Genomic DNA, 8,219 nt, shown 5'->3' with positions numbered 1-8,219 from the left:
GAGGATGTGGAGAAATAGGAACACTTTACACTGTTGGTGGGAGTGTAAACTAGTTCAACCACTGTGGAAGGCAGTGTGGTGATTCCTCAAGGATCTAGAAATAGAAATACCATTTGATCCAGCAATCCCATTACTGGGTATATACCCAAAGGATTATAAATGGTTCTATTATAAAAACACATGCACACATATATTCATTGAGGCACTGTTTACAATAGCAAAGACCTGGAACTAACCCAAAAGCCCACTGATGATAGACTGGACAAGGAAAATGTGGCATATATACACCATGGAATACTATGCAGCCATAAAAAATGAAGTGTTTGTGTCCTTTGCAGGGACATGGATGAATCTGGAAACCATCATTCTCAGCAAACTGACACAAGAACAGAAAATCACACTGCATGTTCTCACTCATAAGCGGGTGTTGAACAATGAGAACACAGGGACACAGGGAGGGGAGCATCACACTGGTGTCTGTTGTGGGGGGCCAAGGCAGGGACAGCAGTGGGGTGGGGAGGTCAGGGAGGGATAAAATGGGGAGAAATGCCAGATGTAGTTGACGGGGGGGATGGAGGCAGCAAACCACATTGCCACATGTGTACCTATGCAGCAATCCTTCATGATCTGCATATGTACCCCAGAACCTAAAGTACAATAAAACAAAACAAAGAAAATAAATGAGAAAGTGAGTAAAAATTTTGAAAGAAAAAAAAAGAATATAAGTTGTGCTAACATAATGACACATGAACCTGTACTTTCCCTGCAGCACTATTTACAATAGGAAAGATATGAAATCAATATAAGTGCCCATCAGCAGTAGGCTGGATGAAGAAAATGTGGTACATATACACCATGGGATACTACATAGCCATTGAAAAAGAATACAATCAAGTCCTGTGCAGCAATATGGATGGAGCTGGAGTTCATTGTCCTACACAAACTAATGCAGGTACAGAAAACCAAATACATTATGTTGTCATAAGTAGGAGCTAAACATTAAGTACACATGGACATGAAGAAGGGAAAAATAGACACTGAGGCTTACATGAGGATGGACAGTGGGAGGAGGGTTAAGATGAAAAACCGCCCACTGTATACTATGCTTATTACTTGGGTAATGAAATAATTTGTATGCCAAACCCCTGTGACACACAATTTACCTATATAACAAACTTGCACCTGTATCTATGAATCCAATATAAATGTTTAAAAAGTTGAAAAAAGAAAAAAGAAATGTGGTACATATACACCATGGAATACTATGCAACCATAAAAAGTGATGAGATCATGCCCTTTGCAGAGACATGAATGAAGTTGGTAGCAATTATCCTCACAAAACTAGTACAGAAACAGAAAGCCAAACACAGCATGTTCTCATAAGTGGGAGCTGAACAATAAGAACACATGGACACATGGGGGAGAACACAAACACTGGGGCCTAACAAGGGGGTTTGAAGGGAGGGAGAACATTTTGGTAGAGAAAAATAGTTAATGCATGCTGGGCTTAATACCTAGGTGATAGGTTGATCTGTGCAGCAACCCACCATGGCATATGTTTACCTATGTAACAAACCTGCACATCCTGCATATTTATCCCAGAACTTAAAATTTATGCCTAATAAATTCACACATAAAATTATCCAAAATTTTAAGAAACTGAATCTAGCAACATAAAAAAAATTATACGTGATGACCAAATAATATATTTTTGATATTTTATTAATAGCCATTCTGACTGGTGTGAGAGGGTGTCTTATTGTTGTTTTGGTTTGTTTTTCTCTGATGATTAGTGATGTTGAACATTTTTCATATATTTTTTGCTATTTGTATATCTTTTTTTGAGAAGTGTCTGTTCATGTTTTTTGTCCACTTTTTAATAGGGTTATTTATTTTTTCCTGCTGAGTTGTTTTAGTTACTAACATATTCTGGATATTGGACCTTTGTTGGATACATTGTTTGTAAATATGTTCTCCCAGTCTGTAGGTTATCTATTTGCTCTGTTGATAGTATCTTTTGCTGTGCATAAACTCTTTAGTTCAATTAGGTCCTACTTGCCAATTTTGCCTGTGCTGCAATTGCATTTTAGGAATTACTCATAAATTATTTCCCAAGGTTGGTGTCCAGAAATTTTTTTAAAATTATTATTATATTTTAAGTTCTCAGGTACATGAGTAAGTTGTGCAGGATTGTTACATAGGTATACACATGCCATGGTAGTTTGCTGCTTCCATCACCATGTCATCTACTTTAGGTACTTCTCCTAATGTTATCCTGCCCCAATTCCCCCATCCCCTGCTATCCCACCACTAGCCCTCCATACCCCAACAGGTCCCAGTGTGTGATGTTCCCCTCCCTGTGTCCATGTGTTCTCACTGTTCAACACCCACTTATGAGTGAGAACATGTGGTGTTTGGCTTACTGTTCCTGTGTTAGTTTGCTGAGAATGATGGTTTCCAGCTTCATCCATGTCCCTGCAACAGACATGAACTCATCCTTTTTTATGGCTGCATAGTATTCCATGGTATATATGTGCCATATTTTCTTTATCCAATCTATCATTGATGGCCATTTGGGTTGGTTCCAAGTCTTTGCTATTGTAAACAGTGCCACAATGAACATATATGTGCATGTGTCTTCATAATAGGACAATTTATAATCCTTTGGGTATATACCCAGTAATGGGATTGCTGGGTCAAATGGTATTTCTATTTCTAGATCCTTGAGGAATTGCCACACTGTCTTCCACAATGGTTAAGCTAATTTATACTTTTTTAGGTTTTATTTTATGATACTTAAAGTTTGAGTCTTAGATCTAAATATTCAATCCATCTTGAGTTAATTTTTGTATATGGTGAGAATTAGTGGTCAAGTTTAATTCTTCTGCATATGATTAGCCAGCTGTTTCTGTGCCGTTTATTGAATAGGGAGTCTGTTCCCCATTGCTAATATTAGTCCATTTTGTCAAAAAATAGATGACACACAGCTGTATTTCTAAGTTTTTCATTTGTCTACTGGTCTATGTGTCTGTTTTTGTACCAGTATCAAGCTTCTTTTGTTACTGTAGCCTTATATTACAGTTTGAAGTCAGGTAATGTGGTGCCTCCAGCTTTGTTTTTGTTGCTTATAATGGCTTTGGCTATTCAGGCTCTTTGCTGGTTCCATATGAATTTTAGAATTTTTTTTTCACTCTGTGAAAAATAACATTGATCATTTGATAGAAATAGCATTGAATCTGTGGATTGCCTTGGGCAGTATGGACATTTTAATGGTATTGATTCTTTCACTCCGTGAGCATAGAATGTTTTTCCATTGATTCGTGTCATATCTGATTTCAGTGTTTTGTAGTTCTCCTTGTAGAGATCTTTTAGCTGTATTCCTAGGTATTTTGTTTTTATTTTTTGGCTATTGCAGATAAGATGAGTTCTTGATTTGGCTCTCAGCTTCAATGTTTTTGGTGTACAAAAATGCTACTAAATTTGTTACATTGGAGGATAGTTTGACTTCTTCGTCTCCTATTTGGATGCCTTTTATTTCCTTCTGTTGCCTGATCAGTCTGGCTAGACTTCCAGGACTATGTGGAATAGTTGTGTTGAGAGAGGGCATTCTTGTGCTGGTTTTCAAAGGGAATGCTTCCAGATGCTTGGCTATGAGTTTTTCATAGATGACTCTTATTATTTTGGGGTCTGTTCCCTTTGTTGCCTAATATGTTGAGGGTTTTTATCATAAAGGGATGTTGGATTTTATCAACAGCTTTTTCTGTGTCTGATTTTTGTTTTAATTCCTGCTTATGTGATGAATCACATTTATTATCTTGTGTATGTTGAATCAATCATGCATTCTGGCAATGAAGTGCATTGGATTGTGGTGAATTAACTTTTTGATGTGCAGCTGTATTCAGTTTGCTATTATTTTGTTAAACAAAATCTAAAACTTTTTGAATGTTGACATGATATTCAAAGGAAATGCTTATTGAAGTATTTCAGATTTTAGGTTTTGGGATTAGGATTGCTCAACTAGTAATTATAATGTAGATATTCCAAAATTCAGAAAGGTCTGAAATCCGAAACATTTTGTGTCCCTAGGATTTTGGAAAACAGATACTTTACCCACAGTATAATGAACAGGGAATACTGAAGGAAACCTTCCTTCTGGTCAGTGTAGAAGGAAGAACATTGCTCTTCTCTCAGAGTTAGTTGCTTAAAGCACTGTTTTTGAGGCTCAATTGATCCTGATTTCTGAGGTGGTAATAAGATTGAAAATGCTCATTTTTAAGTGTTTCTCTCTCATTTCAACAAGGGGATATTTAGACACAGCATGGACTCCTTCCTTTTCAGAAGGTGTACAGCCCCATTGGTGGTATGACACTATAACTTGTATATCTTTTAGTGGAACTTTTAAAAATGTTTGCTTTCTTTCTTTTTCCAACCGGAAGCCAGGAATTGTCTCATTATGCGTCTATTTTTGGAGTCATGTCTGTTGAAAAACATACAGTTCCTTAAGCATTCCATTAAGTCTGATAAATAAATAAAAGAATATCCTTTTTTTTAAAACCACACTGGGAAAAAACAAACAAACAAACAACAACAACAAAAAAAAAAAACAGAAGATGATTCTTAGAGCAGGTAATGGATTTAGAGTCTTTAGACTTCGTTCATAAAATCTGAACTGGCAGATAACTCCATTTTTTCCTTTAAAAGACCATTTCTGGGCTTTTTCCATTTAGAAATACAGATATAAATTATAGTAAGTATGTAACTTTGAAGAATTTAGAACTTAGCAGGAAAGGTGGGAAGAATAAAGACAGTTATGATAGTGAAAGCATGATGTTAAAAAGGGCTTTTTTTCCAAATCCCAGAGTTTTCTACTGACAAATCCAAGAAGAGAATCTGCATACTTCTAACCTTTGCTAACACTGTTGAGAAATACAAAGTAATTTTCAATTCAACCCTATATCCCTAATACTTCACAGTCTCCTTGAGAATGTATGACAGTCAACAAACAAAAAAGTAATAGCAGACAGTGCATGAGACTCTGAATAAGCACTACAGTATATTGAATGCAAAATTATGCACCTGCATTGTGCAGGAGAAAATAGTTTGGGGTTAAATCAGTCACTCAGTGATGTGAAGATTTTGAAGAACTGGAAGAAATACAAATTCAGTTTCAATAATGAGACTTTTCTAATCCTAAACTCATTAAAAGTGAAGGTGAATTTTCTGACCTCTTGAAAGTCTCCAGTGTTGAACATCATACTGCCATTTTTTTTTTTTTAATGTTCTGGAATACATGAGCAGGATGTGCAGGTTTGTTACATAGGTAAACGTGTGCCATAGTGGTTTGCTGCACAAATCAACCCATCACCTAGTTATTAAGCCAAAGTGCATTAGCTCTTTTCCTAATGTTGTCCCTCAACCCCATCCTCCTCTCTAGCCCTGGTATGTGTTTTTCCCTTCCCTGTGTCCATGTGTTCTCATTGTTCAGCTCCCATTTATAAGAACATGCAGTGTTTAGTTTTCTGTTGCTGCATTAGTCTGCTGAGGATAATGGCTTCCAGCTTCATTCTTATCCCTGCAAAAGACATGATCTCATTCTTTTTTATGGCTGCATAGTATTCCATGGTATATATGTGCCACATTTTCTTTATTCAGTGTATCATTGATGGGTATTTGGGTTAATTTCATGTCTTTGCTGTTGTGTATAGTGCTGCAATGAACATATGCATGCATGTATCTTTATAATAGAATGATTTACATTCCTTTGGGTATATACCTAGTAATGGTATTTCTGTGTCAAATGGTGTTTCTGGTTCTAAATCTTTGATGAATCACCACACACTTTTCCACAATGGTCGAACTAATTTATATTCCCACCAACAGTGTCTCTTGAATACGGCATGCTGGTAGGTCCTGTCTTTTTATCCAGCTTGCCATTCTGTATGTTTTAATTGGGCATTTAGCCCACTTACTTTTAAGGTTAATATTGTTATGTGTGAATTTGAACTTGTCATGATGATATTGGATGGTTAATTTTGCAGACTTGTTAATGTAGTTGCTTCACAGTGTCATTGGCTCGTGTATTTTAGTGTGTTTTTATAGTGGCTGGTAACAGATTTACCTTCCAATGCCTAGTGCTTCCTTCAGGACCTCTTGCAAGGCAAGCCTGGTGGTGACAAAATCCCTCAGCATTTGCATGTCTGAAAAGAATTTTATTTCTCCTTTGCTTATGAAGCTTAATTTGGCCAGATATGAAATTCTGGGTTGGAAAATTTTTTAATAAATGTTGAATATTGGTCCCCAGTCTTTTCTGGCTTGTAGGGTTTCTGCTGGGAAGTCCACTGCTAATCTGATGGGCCTCCCTTTGTAGGTGACCTGGCCTCTCTCCCTGGCTGCCCTTAACATTTTTTCCTTCATTTCGGCCTTGGGATTGATCTTCTGGTGGAGCGTCTTCCGGGATTGTCTGAATTTCCTGAATTTGAATGTTGACCTGACTTGCTAGGTTGGGGATGTTCTCTTGGGTGATATCCTGAAGTGTGTTTTCCAATTTGGTTCCATTCTCTCCATCTTTTTCAGGTATTCTAATCAGTCGTAGGTTCAGTCTTTTTATACAGTCCCATAATTTTTGGAGGTTTTATTCATTCCATTTTTATTTATTTTTTTCCTCTAATCTTGTCTCCTTGCCTTATTTCAGCAAGATAGTCTTCAAGCTCTGATATTCTTTCTTGGGCCTGGCTGATTCAGCTATTGATACTTGTGTTTGTATCATGAAGCTCTCCTGCTGTGTTTATCAGCTCCATCAGGTTATTTGTGTTCCTCTCTAAACCAGTTATTCTAATTAACTATTTCTGTAATCTTTTATCATGATACTTAGCTTCTTTGCATTGGGATAGAACATAATTCTTTAGCTCAGCCAAGTTTGTTATTACCCACTTTCTGATGGTTACTTCTGTCAGTTCATCCATCTCAGCTTTTGCCCTGTTCTGTGCCCTTCCTGGGGAAGTGTTGAAATCATTTGAGGAGAAAGGAATTCCAGCTTTTGAAATTTTCAGCCGTTTTACATTGGCTTTTCATCATCTTTGTGGATGTATCTACCTTTAATCTTTGAAGCTGTTGACCTTTGGATGGGATTTTTGTAGGGTTTTTTATGTTGATGCTGTTATTGTTGCTTTCTGTTTGTTTGTTTTCTTTTAACAGTCAGGTCCGTGTTCTGCAGGTCTGCTGCAGTTTGCTGGGGGTCCGCTCCAGACACTGTTGGCCTGGATATCACCAATGGAGGCTGCAGAACAGCAAAGATTGCTGCCAGCTCCTTCCTCTGGAAGCTTCATCCTAGAGGGGCACTGACCTGACACTAGCGGGAACTTCTCTGCATGAAGTGTCTGGGTGTCTGGCAAACCTGTTGGAGACATGGGATCAGGAACTCACCTAAGGAAGCAGTCTGGCTATCCCTTAGCAGAGCTGGTGCACTATGCTGGGGGACTCCCTCTTGTCTGGATCGCTGGGACTCTTCAGAGCCGGCAGACAGGAGACATTAAGTTGGTTGACCCTGAGACTACAGCCGCCACTCCCCCGAGCTGCTCTGCCCCAGGGAAATGAGAGTTCTTCCTGTAAACTTCTGGCTGGAGTTGCTGGAATTCCTTCAAGGATGCCTTGCCCAATGAGGAGGGATGGGTCCGGGTCCCACCTAAAGACGCAGTCTGGCCATGATCTGCCACTGCGGCTGTGCTACACTGTGGAGAGTGCAGTCCAATCCAAACCGCCCAGCCTCCGTAGCTCTTGTAGGGGAAAACCACTGAGGAGAGCTACAGCAATGGCAGTCGCCCTCCCCTGGGGAACTCGGTCATCTTAGGCAGACTCCACGCCGCTATGCTGGCTAGTCGGGATTCTAATCCAGTGGATCTAAGCTTGTAGGCTTCTGTGAGAGTGGGACCCACTGAGTGAGGCCATTTTACTCCCTCCCTGGCCTTAGTTAGCCCTCTTTCCATGGGAGTGGACGGTACTCATGCCTCACGGGAGTTGCTGGAGTATGTAAAAACTCCTGCAGCTTAGTGCCTGCCCCAACAGCCGCTGACCAGAGCAGCAGCCGAGGGTCTACCCAGTTTTGTGCTTGAGACCCAACGCCCTGGTGGCGTACGGTCACAAGGGGATCTTCTGACCCTGGATTGCAAAAATCCTGGGAAAACAAGTACCCCTGTGCATAGCACAGTCCCTCACTGCCTCCC

Source organism: Cebus imitator, unplaced genomic scaffold (genome assembly GCF_001604975.1).
Source record: "Cebus imitator isolate Cc_AM_T3 unplaced genomic scaffold, Cebus_imitator-1.0 Scaffold171, whole genome shotgun sequence".
NCBI classification, from domain to species: Eukaryota; Metazoa; Chordata; class Mammalia; order Primates; family Cebidae; genus Cebus; species Cebus imitator.
The sequence above is the reverse complement of the archived record's forward strand: the minus strand, read 5'-3'. Positions refer to the sequence as shown.